Here is a 14,810-nt window from a genome sequence, read left to right as displayed (position 1 = left end):
AGTTGGTCATCATTAAGTCTACTTTATCTATATCAAGATTCATTACATTTTGAGTTATAGAGAAATTCTAAAAATTACGGGCCTACCAGATGCCTGAAACTAAGGATTTTGGTATAGTTTCCCAAAAGTCCTAAAATTAACCTCCTTTAATTATTGTTTTTATTTTTTATTTTTATTTTTCCATAAAAATAAACTCATCAAGCTTCAATATGGTTTTGAATCACCTCAATCAGAGTTGTAGAAAAATAGATATGACTTTTTGAAATTAATACACTGAAACTATCATAATCTGAACATGCAGAAAATTGCTAAACAGAGTTACTCAGTTTAACCGAGTCCTACTTGAAGCAACCGAGCCTTGCTGTCCAAATTTACTTGGTTGCTAGAGGTTTGCTTGGTGCAACTGAGCGGGGCTACCCCAAATGCCCCAGTTTGCTCGGTGCAACTGAGTTCCACTCAGTGCGATCGAACCTTGCTGTCCATATTCTTCAAAATTCTCATGTTTCAATCAGTCGGGCAGTTTTGGTGGATTCAAGGTCACTCCTTTAAGAGAAGAATCTGAAGACCGATTCCAATACGCATCTCTAGTAAATCACCTTACATATCTATAAATTCAACAAATAATGAAAAGCTTAGGGCCCATGCCACTTCAATTAAATACAAAACTACTCTTATCAATTCAAATACTGTCTATTCTTCATTCACAATGGGGCACTTATCATCATTATTATTACTATTATTATCCAATCTAACTCTACTACTAAAGCATCATAATGCCACAAAACCAGCCTGAATCAAGTAGGTTAGAACAAGTTAGTTAGGCACTCTATATCTACAACTACATAGTCAAACCTAGGAAGATCTCTATATCTCAAACGAATAGCTAGTAGGGATATTTTACCACATGCCTAGAAATTCTGCTCAACCATCTTGCACGAAGTTCGGCCAAGTTACAAACAGGTCACTGTTTAACTACACCTACCTCACCATGGAATAATTGAGCAACAAATAGGCGGTTGTCCTATAGAGTAAGGATAAAAGCAACGAATGGATAGTTATTCTCATGACTATCATACCATGAAGTGGGAATCCAAAGTGATGAACTTGTTGTCACTCCATCAACCTTCTAACCATGAAGTAATATAGCTCAGTGTTGGATAGATGATTGTATAAACAATGACCAACTTGCCCATGAAGCTCAACCATGTGGAGTAACTAATGGATTGTTGTTTTTCAGCAACCGTTTCACCACAAAACCCTATTGTACGATAAACAAAATTTTGAAGATTTGTCGGCCATTGGTCGTCTTGCCATGAAACTTAGTCATGCGTGATGAATGGACAGTTACTACAATGACTGTTCAACCATAAAGGCAGGTGAGGGATGAACATGCATTCACCCCTTCCAGCAACCACGATTACCTTAAATAACAAAGCTTAGCCTGCGATGAACTGTCCAACCACAAATCCAATTGTGCAGTAATCCAACTTTCATGCCCAGCGACCTTCTTACCATAAATAGACATTTGTTTCCAACGATGATCACCTGCGAAAGGATTAATGTTATTAGTTATCATTTTTTCTTTTTATATAATGTTATTAGTTATCATTTTTTTCTTTTTATATTTTTCTTTTTTTCTTTCTTTAGAGTTGTAATTAAAACTTAATTATTTAATTAATCGATTTCAACATATTTTATTCTTTTTAATCATATTCTTATATTATTGAATGGCGTGAAGTGAATCATGACTTAATCAAAATTAAAGTTCTTACTTCAAATTTTAAAAAAAGAGCTCATTAGAATAATAGAAAATTTCCTCCCTAAATCACATGGTTTCAAAATTTGGTGGTTAAGCAATGAGGTCATTCTTCGTAGATTCAATCCTAAGCTATCTATTTTATTATCTAAGATTAGAAGGTGTTAAGTTTGAGGTGAGCCACTATTGGTTGTGGCTCACCTGGTACATACACATAAGCATATATAATACGTGTGACCAAATTCAAACATAATAAAGTAGAGAGATTTATCTTTAGGGCCTGTTTAGTTTTTCCAATTATGGGTATTTGGAGGTAATAAGTCATCATTACACCCCGGCTGCCCATTTGAAAATCGAGGATTCGGACACAGTTCTGACAGTGTCCGAATCGGAGATAAATACGCATTGGGCAGAGATGGGATTTACATCTCCTGCAGGCGGTAGTTCGAAGTATGATGGTACTGACACAGATAGTTTGATGGTCCGCATGAGCACCAATCGTGCTACACATCCTCATTTTAGGTTTTAAAAAATCAAAAGCAAGCCTTTCTCCTCCACTTCTCACCAACGCACTTGGAGGGTAACAGAGCATTCGATCTCAGGCTAGGTAAACGACGCACACTTCTACCAGATGGCTTTCGCCTATCGTTTATTCTTTCTTCCCTATGTTTACTGTCCAAACCTTTGAATGATTGTTCATTGCTCGATGGCTATTTGGTGGTAAGGCTCCCATCTTGGCGGTCATCGTGTGCTTGCGCATCCTCTGTTTCCATACTATCTGAGGTATTGAAACAGGGAAAAATGCATTTTAATCTGGCTGTCTTGCTTCTGTTCATCTTCATCCAGATAGCACGCCTTGCTTGATGTCCGTCTGTTCGGTAGCTTGCATGTCACTGCATGTTTACTGCTATCTAACATATTACCATTTCCATGATCCCACTTCGTTGCATGTTGTTGGAATGTCATGTTTTCCATTTGTCAACTTGTCACCCGATTATGATGTTCATTACAATCTCCGGGGCCTGATCCGTCTGCTTTCTGCTACTGACATGTTCTCCAATACCCCACTCAGGTACTATATGTATTACGATTAAGATTAAAACCCCTTTATTCCACTATAGTTTTTTTCTTTGATATTTACGTTAATTAATCTCTTACTCTGTCAAGCAAAAATATCCTCTGCCATCTGTGACTGACATCCACCGCCCGCCATCAGCTACAATAGTGCCAGAAGAGGTAAGTCATGTGGCTCTGTTGAATGTTTGAAGATCGTGACTAAGTTAGTAGTATGTTTATGAAATAGAAGTTGATGTCCTGTTCTAGCCTGTTTCAGACACTTGTGGCCCACATGTTTGACATTGATCCTGTAAAACCTTAAATGGTGGGCCATCGTATAGGTGTCGATAGCCAAATAAGCCTTATGTTCTCCTTTTTCTACTTTTACAATGAATGTGCTCATTGCAAGCCTCTTTCCTTGATACATTCCCAGTCCAATATGGCCATGTGATACTCTCTCGACTATGTGTGTAAATATCAAAAGTTATATCATCTCTGCCATGGTTAACTGAACTTGCTGAGTTTTATTTCAGCTGTGTGTAGCTATCATTTGTCATTCCTACGATGCCATGGTTAACTAAACATGCTGAGACTGATTTTAGATGTCTGTATAGCTAATTAATCTTTTATCGTCTCCTGCCCTGGTTAACTGAACATGTATGAGTCTGATTTTAGCTGTGTGTGTTGGGGTGATTTCCTACATCATCTTATGCTCAAGTTAACTGAACATTCTGAGACAGGTAACAGCCATGATAGATATCTGTTCTACTATCTGAACATGGTTACCTATCATTTCTCATATTATCATTGTCATGGTTAACTGAACAAATATGAGACGGTCATCAATCATGACTGATATTTGTTCTACAAACTGGACATGGTTACCTATGATTTCTCATATATGCATTGCCATGGTTAAATGAATAAATACAAACAGTTATTAACCATGAATGATATTTATTTTACTATCTGGACAAGGTTACCTATCACTTCTTGCATTACCTTTGCCATGGTTAACTGAACATATTGAGGCAGCTTTCCCATGGTTAACTGAACATACTGAGTCTGATTTCAGCTGTGTGTAGCTAGCATTTGTCATTCCTACAATGTCATGGTTAACTAAACATGCTGAGATTGATTTTAGTTGTTTGTAGCTCTCATTTGGTATTCTAACAGAGCCATGGTGAGACTGAACATGCTGTGAATGATTTATATTGTATGTGTAGCTATGATTTCTTACATGATAACATGCTCAGGTCAACTAACCATTCCGGGACTGATTTCACATGTCTGTGTAGATAATTAATCTCTTACATTATCTCATGCTTTGGTTATCTGAACATGGATGATACAGATGTCAGCTGTGTGTTGGGGTGATTTCTTACATCTTCTCATGCTCAGGTTAAATTTTGTTTCTGAGATAAGTAACAGTCATGATAGATATTTGTTCTAAAATCTAAACATGCTTACCTATCATTTCTTGTATTATCATTGCCATGGTTAAATGAAAAAACAGAGACAATTATCAACTATGACTGATATTTGTTCTACTATCTGGACATGGTTACCTATCATTTCTTCCATTATTTTTGACATGGTTAACTGAACATGCAAAGATTGATTTCAGATGTCTGTGTAGCTAATTAATCTCTTATCTGATCCTGCTCTGGTTAACTGACCATTGTGGGACTGATTTCACATGTTTGTATAGCTAATTAATCTATTAGCTAATCCTGCTCTGGTTAACTGACCATTCTGGGACGATTTCATATGTTTGTGTAGCTAATTAATCTCTTACATTATCTCATACTTTGGTTAACTGGACATGGAAGAGACTGATTTCAGTCATGTGTTGGGGTGATTTCTTACATCATCTCATGTTGAGGTTAATTGAACATTCTGAGATAGGTAACAACCACGACAAATATTTGTTCTACTATCTGACCATGGTTACCTATCATTTGTTATATTAGCTTTCCCTTACTTAACTGAACATGCTGAGACAATTATCAACCATGCTGAGTCTGATTGCATACAGTTCAAATGCACCTCATGTAGAGCCTTCATGTAGAACCTAACCTTGAATGGTCTGATGAATAGTCCCTCAATGGACAACATAGAAATACGCATGGTTTTTGTAGAACCTGAAGCACCAATATAATAATTTCATTTAAGAAGCTATAGGATAGCAAATATGGACTGAACCTTTCAAAATTCCCTAGCCCAGACACTGATATTAATTGGTGCTGAATATTGATGTGTTTGATGCTGTTGAATCAGCTGAACAGTTGGTGTGTTATACAAGAAAACTAAACAGAACATGGATGGACGGATGAAGAAATGGTTGCCTTTGCAGCTACACTTGCTGCAACAACTACAACATTTGCTGTCGGTGAATATTACAACAATATTTTATTTAAATCACCCTCTAGATTCGAAGACTTTGAAAGAAGGAAGCTAATAAATGAGATTATTAGAGCAGGTGACAATGAGTGTGTAGCATAACGCCGTATGAACAGAGCTACATTTTTCAACCTATGCTCATTTTTGAGGGATAGAAATTTACTTTCAGACGGAAAACATGTATTTATGGACGAACAACTTGTCATGTTCCTTCACATGGTAGGACATAATGTTAGAAACTGTGTCATCGGGCATCGGTTTATAAGATCTAGAGAAATGGTGAGCCGCTATTTTAGTAAAGCGGTGGATGCTATTGTCGGATTGTATCCAGAGTTCGTGAAACTCCCACGTGCGGATACACTAGTCAAGATCTTAGCTAATCCTAACTGGAGTGATTACTTTCAGGTATGGTAAAATCAGATTATATAATATTGTGTAATGTCATATACTTTATCTGTTTTCCTGATTATTTACGGTGAAAATAGGACTGCATTGGTGCAATTAATGGGACTCATATATCCGCCTATGTACCGACATTGGAAAGTTCAACTTACCATAATAGGAAAGGGGTACTTTCTCAGAATGTGCTGGGTGCATATACATTTGACGTGAAGTTCGTATATGTGCTCACCAGATGGGAGGGATCAGCTTCTGACGCACGTGTCTTACAGAGTGCTTTGACACATTCCATCGATCGGTTAACTTTGCCTGCGGGTACTAAGTTTATAACTGTCTGACAACCAATTGATAATATGATTTTTCACCCAATTAGATTGATAATTCATCACAATTAATTATAGGTAAGTATTACGTAGTTGATGCTGATTACGCTTATTTACCGGGATTCATGGCTCCTTATTGTGGTGTACGGTACCACCTCAATGAGTACCGCACGAGCCGCAATCCTTCCAACAAGAAAGAACTATTCAACTATCAGTATGCTTAACTAAGAAACGTTATAGAGAGAATTTTTAGGGTATTGAAAGTCCGCTTTCCAATCCTCAAATCGGCTCCACCATACAACTTTCTAACATAGGTGAAGATAGTCATCACATGTTGTGTTTTACACAACTTTATCCGTATATCTGGAGGAGATGGTTTGGTAGAAGATGAAATCACATCTACAAATGTTGCTGAGAGTATAGATTTGTCTCCATGCGATATCAACGTGACATAATGGGAGAAGGACAAATGGGCGACATATCGAGACAATATTGCTACTAGGATGTGAAACAAATCTCATCCTGTGAGTCGTATGGTTTGAAATTTGAATTGTAATTTCACTTTTTACAATAGGTAATATCATCACATGACTAGGATGTCTTTCCTACACAACCTGTGTTAGAAGATCCCTATATACTTTTGGATGATTGTAATGATGAATATCCCCATTTCAATATACTATCTTAAGTTTTTGCGTATATATATATATATATATATATATATTTCAGTTATTAATTTATTAATGCATCCTCCTGACCTAGATGCTTTGGTTGTACTTAGCAGACTAAATATGCTCATTGTGCTATTTTAAGATTATCGAAGTATATAGTGATGATGATATGGATCCAAATATTGCTGACAACCAGATACACCAATGAAACAGTCTGGGCAAGGTTGGTGTGACACACCTAGAAGGACACCACGCAAATATAAATCGAAATCACTTGAAGAGAATGTTATGTCAAGTGGTGTTATGCGGTGGACAGACCAAATGGATGACTGTCTCATCAATACATTAAGGGATGTGGTTGCTAACGACCATAAGAGTGCGAACGGATTTAAAAAGAAAACCTATAAAACGGTTGTGGAAAGTGTTAGGAGGGCATTGGGGATATCAGTTGTAGAGAAGCATGTTGGTAATCACCCGTGAACACTAAAGATGTTGTATTTTGAGGTTCGGGACACCTTGAACGCAAGTGGGTTCGGTTGAGATGACGACAAGAAGTTGGTTACCGCGCCAGATGACGTATGGGATGATTACATACAGGTGAGATGTTATTTTTTCATTTATCATTTAGATTATCCAAATCTACTTTATTAAGGTTACTAATTAATATATCTGTCTTTGTCAATAGTCACATCCCTATGCCCAACATATTCGTGGGAAACTGGTAAGAAGGTATGATGACCTGATGTTCTTATTTGGAAGTGACTGAGCTACTGGACTTCGTGCTTCGATTGGAAATATGCATACACAAAGGGGTATGAGAAAGTCTCGTGATGACGATGTTTCACCGACTGCATCGGTTGATCTTAATGACAAAACACTTGTTCTGTCAAGTGACGATGTAGGAGATAGTGAACATAACATCCAATGGTCATTTCAAGTCATGATGTTGCGCATATTGCAAACAGAAGTCCAATTCACAATGGCAACAACTCCGTCAACACGGGCAACACAACCAGTTTTAGGAAGCGAGCCAGATTGGAATGCCCTTGCGACGTAATTGGCAAAGGGATGAGTAAGGTGGCAGATACTATCAAGTCCCTGGTACTAACAATACACAAAGGAAAAGATGTCATACGTATGGAGCAGATTGTACCTACACTCGAGCAGATTGATGGCCTCACAAGTAACGAGGTCTTATCCGCAACAAGGATCATGTTCAAAGATGAACAACAATCTGCGTTGTTCCTTTCGCTTCCTGAGTCCATGAGGCTCGACTTTGTGCTGATGATACTTGCACCAAATCAATCTTCTGACTGATCTTTTATCCACTAATCTTCTCTTTTGGGATATTATCTTCATATGGCGGATCAACCATTTGGTTTTTTGGACAATATTTTGGATTTTCTAAATGGGCTAGTGAAGTGTACTAGCTGTTGAAATGCTGGACAAACTTTTTTTTTTTGTTATACTGTTTTATTGCTAGCGATGTGTTGAGAAGCAGCTGGATGACTGTATATTTTTTGGATGATAATTGTTACGTTTTTGGATTCGGGCCTGTAGTTAATGCTTATTCCTCACTGCCTAAAAACCCATATTATCTATTCTTACTTTAGACATAACCTTCATATTATGTCAGACTATGCTTTTCATATCTGCATAGGGTATGTACTAACTATGTAGGTCTATTTAGTCATAATATCAGGTATCATGTAATTTTCATGGTTAGCTCAGGTATTCTCTATTCTTAATGCAAAAGGTCATTTTTCATATTGCTAAACTATGGTTATCTCAGGTATTCTCCACTCTATGTTTCTTACAATATTTAAGACACATTCCTCTGATATTTCCCAATATATGCACATGCCTAAAAAGGTTTACGTTGTCTTCAACGGACATCGTCCAGGTATTTACCACAACTCGGAGGAATGCCGTCAACAGGTGGAGGGGCATTCCTGTGCCCGCTTCCGTGGATACAAATCAACGCCAGACGCATTAGTTCAATGGAAAGAATATCGTAATAGTATGGATGTGACAAATGCATCCACACCTGAGATGCAGGAGGATCGTGACAGCATCGGGTCTACGTTTGGATGGCGATCTGTGACCGCTCTCATGAATCCTCTAGTGAATGCACTTTCCATGGACTATCTTTGTACTGTCTATCTGCTAGTGGGAACTACATGCGGGAGGACGTTCATGAAGATTCAGTGAATGCACTTTCAGCACTGATCAAGATTATCTTCGCCTGCCTGGTTCTAATCATCACCATTCACCTCATGTCTTGGCGGTACTGATGGCTGGACGCAGTGGTCGTTTAAGTAGGCAACTGTGTGTGTTGGCTGTTTGACTTTTTTTTTTTGGACTGTTTTGGACTATATTTTGGACATTGGTTTGCATCGTTGACACTGATATTTGTTTTGGAGATAATATGTTTTGGACTATCATGTTCTTGCCATACATAATGTATGACTCTTTCAGGTAAACCCGGATATGTAATATTATAGCATCCACTATGAGGAGTGTATGGTCTATCATATCCCTACTACATGATAGTGTGCAGATCTCCATGTTCATCCATTTTCATCACAGGTCAACTCTATGTAGATAAAATGCACAGGTATGGAGAATAGTTAGATCCTACCCTGCTGCATTGTCCACTGTACATGGAGAATAATTAGATCCTACACTGTTGCATTGTCCACTGTACGCAGACGGACGTGAGGATGGTGGATTTGGTCCTGGTTGTATAAGACCCTGTCAGGTCTCATGCTCTCACTTGTAATCTCCCAAACATAAACAGTTTGTTTGAAAAAACAAACAGGTGTTTTGAGTAGATGTATAACTGGAATGGTGGACACTATAAGCCTATTAAGAGATTGATATGACTAGTACAATGCATTACCAAACAACTGGTCACATAGTTAGTGTGTATTACACTCTGAAAATTTCAGAAAACAAACATGGGAAAGCAGAATCTCGGTACTGATCCAAAAATTAGTAATACATGTAAAGAAGTTATTATGATGTCTTTACAGCCAATTACAGCGTAAATTGAAAAACCAAACAAGCCTTAGGAAAAAATTTAGAAGCTTGAACCACCTGATGGATTTGGATCCTGCACCAATGTCCTGTGCGGGCTCACGTCTGGCGTGTACATGAGCTTTACGGTGCACGCGAGTGTGCCCTTAGAAAAACTTTCTTGATCCCGTGTCCTAGACGCGACCGGACATATCAGATTCCTTCCTGTTCTTGATCTTTCCTAGCGACTGTTCCAGTGCTACAAGGATACGGAATTTCGTGTCTCACACATCATGTTCCATACATATCTAACATATTTATGATGATCTAAACCGTTAATCATACAAAATAAATTATTGATTGGAGAATTAATAAGATATAAATACAATATTTTTCCAGTCTGGTAAGAAATAAAGGTTTTTCTACTGAATGTAAGCCGTTGCTGCTTTGTTTTGTTTTGTTTTGTTTTTTTTTTTGGGTGTGTATTTCACAATTATACCACGAATTAAATGGTTAAGATCTTACAAACATTACGATTTTCTTGTATTTATCCTCACTCGCTGTTGGCCCACTGAACGAACTGTCTGGATCTCTTCAACGTTTGCCAAAACTAATGAAGTGGCCTCACTGACTCTCGTGCCTCCAGCCAATTTGTTGAGTTCTTCTTATGTTTTTTGGTTTTTGAAATTAGGTACTAAAAAAATATTTTATTTTCAAAGCATAATATTTTTTTAATAGTGGCATTGTACCGGTGGACTCCAAGGCGGTATTAACCGGGCACGGTTTGGCTTGGTGACCTGACAACTACCGGCTAGAAAGTATGTGGGGCCCACTACGATGTATTTGTTTTATCCATGCCGTCCATCCATTTTTACAGCCCATTTTTGTTCATGAGCCCTAAAATAATATCAATCCAAAGTTCGGTTAGAAACCATCACTTAGAAAGAGAACTTCAACTAAAATGGGTTGCATGGGAAATTCACATGCAACCCAAATCACATGGGTCATGTGTCTAAGCATATAAGCCTTGCATACGATGGACTCCACCATGAGTCACCAGTCACAAAAATCAGGCCAGTCTGCTCACGAGGGCCGGTCGCCTTGTACAAGAAGGATGGACAGTCTGATTCAATATACAAATGAGTGCCTATTTGTTGAGTGGACCATTCTGATTTTTTGCATCAGGTCATCTTCGTGGTGGATCCCACCGTTTACAGCTAGATGTATTACACTGGACACATTGGCAAATGAGCTTTGTTGCCTCTGAAGTCACATGCAACCAATTGTATGCAATCATACTGGTGTTGTCAACCCCAAGTTGTTTCTAGCAGTAATGAGTAAATCGACTGTATTATCATACCAGGTGATCGTTCTTGTCTGGCCCACATTCTTTAATGGATTAGATCTTCTGCACATTTGACAAATTGGTGGGAAAGAAATGGCTGTAATGAAAGTTCACATGGAGACATTTTTAAAAAAAGTTCTGCTGTTTCCCTTTTTTGTTGATCTTTACTACTGATTAAAGGACAAGACTGCCTTTCTTATATACTTTTTGTTTTATATATATATTGTTTATTCTTAAAGATTTGCAGCTTCACCCCAATTTCTGTGATGCGTGGTCAAATTTAGTTGGTGCATATACGAGGAAAGGAAGACTTAATGAGGCAGCCTAGTGTTGTCATCAGGCTCTTGCATTGAACCCTCGCTTGGTGAAATCCTTCTTTTGTTTTATCATTTAGTTTCCTTCTTTTATTGTAGATGCATTGAAATTACTATTTGCATATCTTTCCCTTATTGGCAGGTTGATGCTCATAGCAACCTTGGTAATCTGATGAAGGCACAAGGCTTAGTACAAGAAGTAAGTCATAGTGGATTCGATACATTATTTTCATTGGATGTTCTTTAAGACTCGAAGTAGAATTCGAGAACCATGATCCATGACTGGACTGCACTGCACTGGGTTGAGCAGTTGTTCTAGTAATGGTGTGTCTTAATTGTTCTAATAAGCTGTTTTGAAACTATTTCATGATTTTCTTTGATTGAATGAAGGATTGTAATTGTAATTGTAATTGATTCATTATTGAATGAATGATGGTAATCGAATGAATGAATGAATGATTATGCAGGTGGTAATTGAAAGAATGAATGAATGATTATAATTTTTTTTTTTTTAAAGTCAGCAATAGCTACGGATATTAACCGTGGCTGAAGGTTCATTCACATTTTTTACCTACGAATCATTTCGTAGGGAAACGTTTCGTCAATAATTTTTACCTACATCCAATTTCGTAGGTAAAAAGTCTTACCAGTGTGTATTAACACAGTTATTAGCTACGAAAACATCTTAACACATTTTGCACCTACGAAACATGTCATAGGTAAAAGCTTTAAGTGAAAGTCTTAACACCGTTTGTACCTACGAAAATAGGTGTAGGTAAAAGTTTTAACAAAGTTTTTAGCTACGGAAACATTCGTAGGTAAAAGTCTTAATACAGTTTCTACCTACAAAACATGGCGCAGGTAAAAGTTTTAACAAAGCCTACAGATATGAAAACGTTTGTAGATAAGAGTCTTAATGCCATTTGTCCCTACGAAATAATTCGTAGGTAAAAGTCTTAACACGATTTTTACCTATGAACAAGGTCGTAGGTAAGTTCGTAGGTAAAAGTCTTAATAAAGTTTTTAATTTCATTGGTAAAAGTCTTAAAATTGCCGACGATGACATTTTACATGGGTAAAAGTCTTGAGCGCTGGCTTTTTATCAATGAATTTATCGTTGAAATTGTTCATAGGTACAACTCCTTACCTATGAAATAATATCATTTACCTACGAAATTTTTCGTAGGTAAAAATATTAGCTTGATTTACATCCATTCAAGTTTTTAACAATATACAATCCTCAGTGCTTCAAGACGTGTTTCCTACTTCAGCTACAAATCTGCCACATTTTTTTAGCTCATACCTTGGTATGAGTGGGCAAAATGGATGAAAGTAAATGTGACGGACCTTTGACATCAGCTAGCTAGATGGTGTTGGGGTAACTAGCCAAACTGCATCAAGAGTGTGGATGGTGGAAAAGTTCTGTGTGGGCCCATCATAATATGTGTTTCATCCACACCATTCAATTTTTTCAGCTCATTTTAAATTATGAACTCAAAAGTGAGGCATACCCTAATCTGAGGCTGACTATACATTGATGTACATATTCTGTATTCAAATCTCAGGTTAACCACAAATACATCATCATTGAAAACTTTTGTAGGCCAGTCTGCTCACGAGGGCCGGTCGCCTTGTACAAGAAGAATGGACAGTCTGATTCAATATACAAATGAGTGCCTATTTGTTGAGTGGACCATTCTGATTTTTTGCATCAGGTCATCTTCGTGGTGGATCCCACCGTTTACAGCTAGATGTATTACACTTGACACATTGGCAAATGAGCTTTGTTGCCTTTGAAGCTCACATGCAACCAATTGTATGCAATCATACTGGTGTTGTCAACCCCAAGTTGTTTCTAGCAGCAATGAGTAAATCGACTGTATTATCATACCAGGTGATCGTTCTTGTCTGGCCCACATTCTTTCATGGATTAGATCTTCTGCACATTTGACAAATTGGTGGGAAAGAAATGGCTGTAATGAAAGTTCACATGGAGACATTTTAAAAAAAAGTTCTGCTGTTTTACTTTTTTGTTGATCTTTACCACTGATTAGAAGACAAGACTGCCTTTCTTATCTATTTTTTGTTATATATATATATATATTCTTTATTCTTTAAGATTTGCAGCTTTGCCTCAATTTCTGTGATGCGTGGTCAAATTTAGCTAGTGCATATACGAGGAAAGGAAGACTTAATGAGGCAGCCTAGTGCTGTCGCCAGGCTCTTGCATTGAACCCTCGCTTGGTAAAATCCTTGTTTTGTTTTATCATTTAGTTTTCTTCTTTTATTGTAGATGCATTGAAATTACTATTTGCATATCTTCCCCTTATTGGCAGGTTGATGCTCATAGCAACCTTGGTAATCTGATGAAGGCACAAGGCTTAGTACAAGAAGTAAGTCATAGTGGATTCGATACATTATTTTCATTGGATGTTCTTTAAGACTCGAAGTAGAATTCGAGAACCATGATCCATGATTGGACTGGACTGCACTGCACTGCACTAGGTTGAGCAGTTGTTCCAGTAATGGTGTGTCTTAATTGTTCTAATAAGTTGTTTGGAAACTATTTCATGATTTCCTTTGATTGAATGAAGGATTGTAATTGTAATTGTAATTGTAATTGATTCATTATTGAATGAATGATGGTAATTGAATGAATGAATGATTATGCAGGTGGTAATTGAATGAATGAATGAATGATTATAATTTTTTTTTTAAAATGTAAGCAATAGCTACGGATATTGACCGTGGCTGAAGGTTCATTCACATTTTTTTACCTACGAATCATTTCATAGGAAAACGTTTCGTCAACAGTTTTTACCTACGTCCAATTTCGTAGGTAAAAAGTCTTACCAGTGTATATTAACACAGTTATTAACTACGAAAACATCTTAACACAGTTTGCACCTATGAAACATGTCATAGGTAAAAACTTTTAGTGAAAGTCTTAACACCGTTTGTACCTACGAAAACAGGCGTAGGTAAAAGTTTTAACAAAGCTTTTAGCTACGGAAATGTTCGTAGGTAAAAGTCTTAATACAATTTTTACCTTCAAAATATGGCGCAGGTAAAAGTTTTAACAAAGCCTGTAGCTACGAAAACGTTTGTAGGTAAAAGTCTTAACGCCGTTTGTCCCTACGAAATAATTCGTAGGTAAAAGTCTTAACACAGTTTTTACCTATGAAGAAGGTCGTAGGTAAAAGTCTTAACAAAGTTTTTAATTTCATTGGTAAAAGTTTTACCATTGCCGACGATGACATTTTACGTTGGTAAAAGTCTTTAGCCAAGGCGTAGGTAAAAGTCTTAACAAAGTTTTTAATTTCACTAGTAAAAGTTTTACCATTGCCGACGATGACATTTTACGTTGGTAAAAGTCTTTAGCCAAGGCTTTTTATGAATGAATTTACCGATGAAATTGTTCGTAGGTAAAACTTGGAGCCGACGAAATAATATCATTTACCTACGAAAGTTTTCGTAGGTAAAAGTGCCCTTGCCCCCAAAGGGCCTACCACTCGAGCAAAAGTT

At 37.2% G+C, this 14,810-nt stretch overlaps 1 long non-coding RNA gene across 2 annotated transcripts; it reads left to right on the top strand.

Moving 5' to 3' along the window:
* Nucleotides 1–12,895: 12,895 nt before the first annotated feature.
* On the top strand, nucleotides 12,896–13,769 carry LOC131219235 (uncharacterized). 2 transcript variants are annotated; one of them, XR_009158070.1, is made up of 2 exons: nucleotides 12,896–13,179; nucleotides 13,413–13,769. It is a non-coding gene; the product is annotated as an uncharacterized LOC131219235 (long non-coding RNA). The 2 variants fall into 2 exon arrangements; XR_009158069.1 differs by having other exon boundaries at nucleotides 13,405–13,769.
* Nucleotides 13,770–14,810: the final 1,041 nt, after the last annotated feature.

The sequence above is a fragment of the Magnolia sinica genome, chromosome 11 (genome assembly GCF_029962835.1).
Source record: "Magnolia sinica isolate HGM2019 chromosome 11, MsV1, whole genome shotgun sequence".
In the NCBI taxonomy this organism is placed as follows: domain Eukaryota; kingdom Viridiplantae; phylum Streptophyta; class Magnoliopsida; order Magnoliales; family Magnoliaceae; genus Magnolia; species Magnolia sinica.
This window is presented reverse-complemented; position numbering and strand designations above follow the sequence as displayed.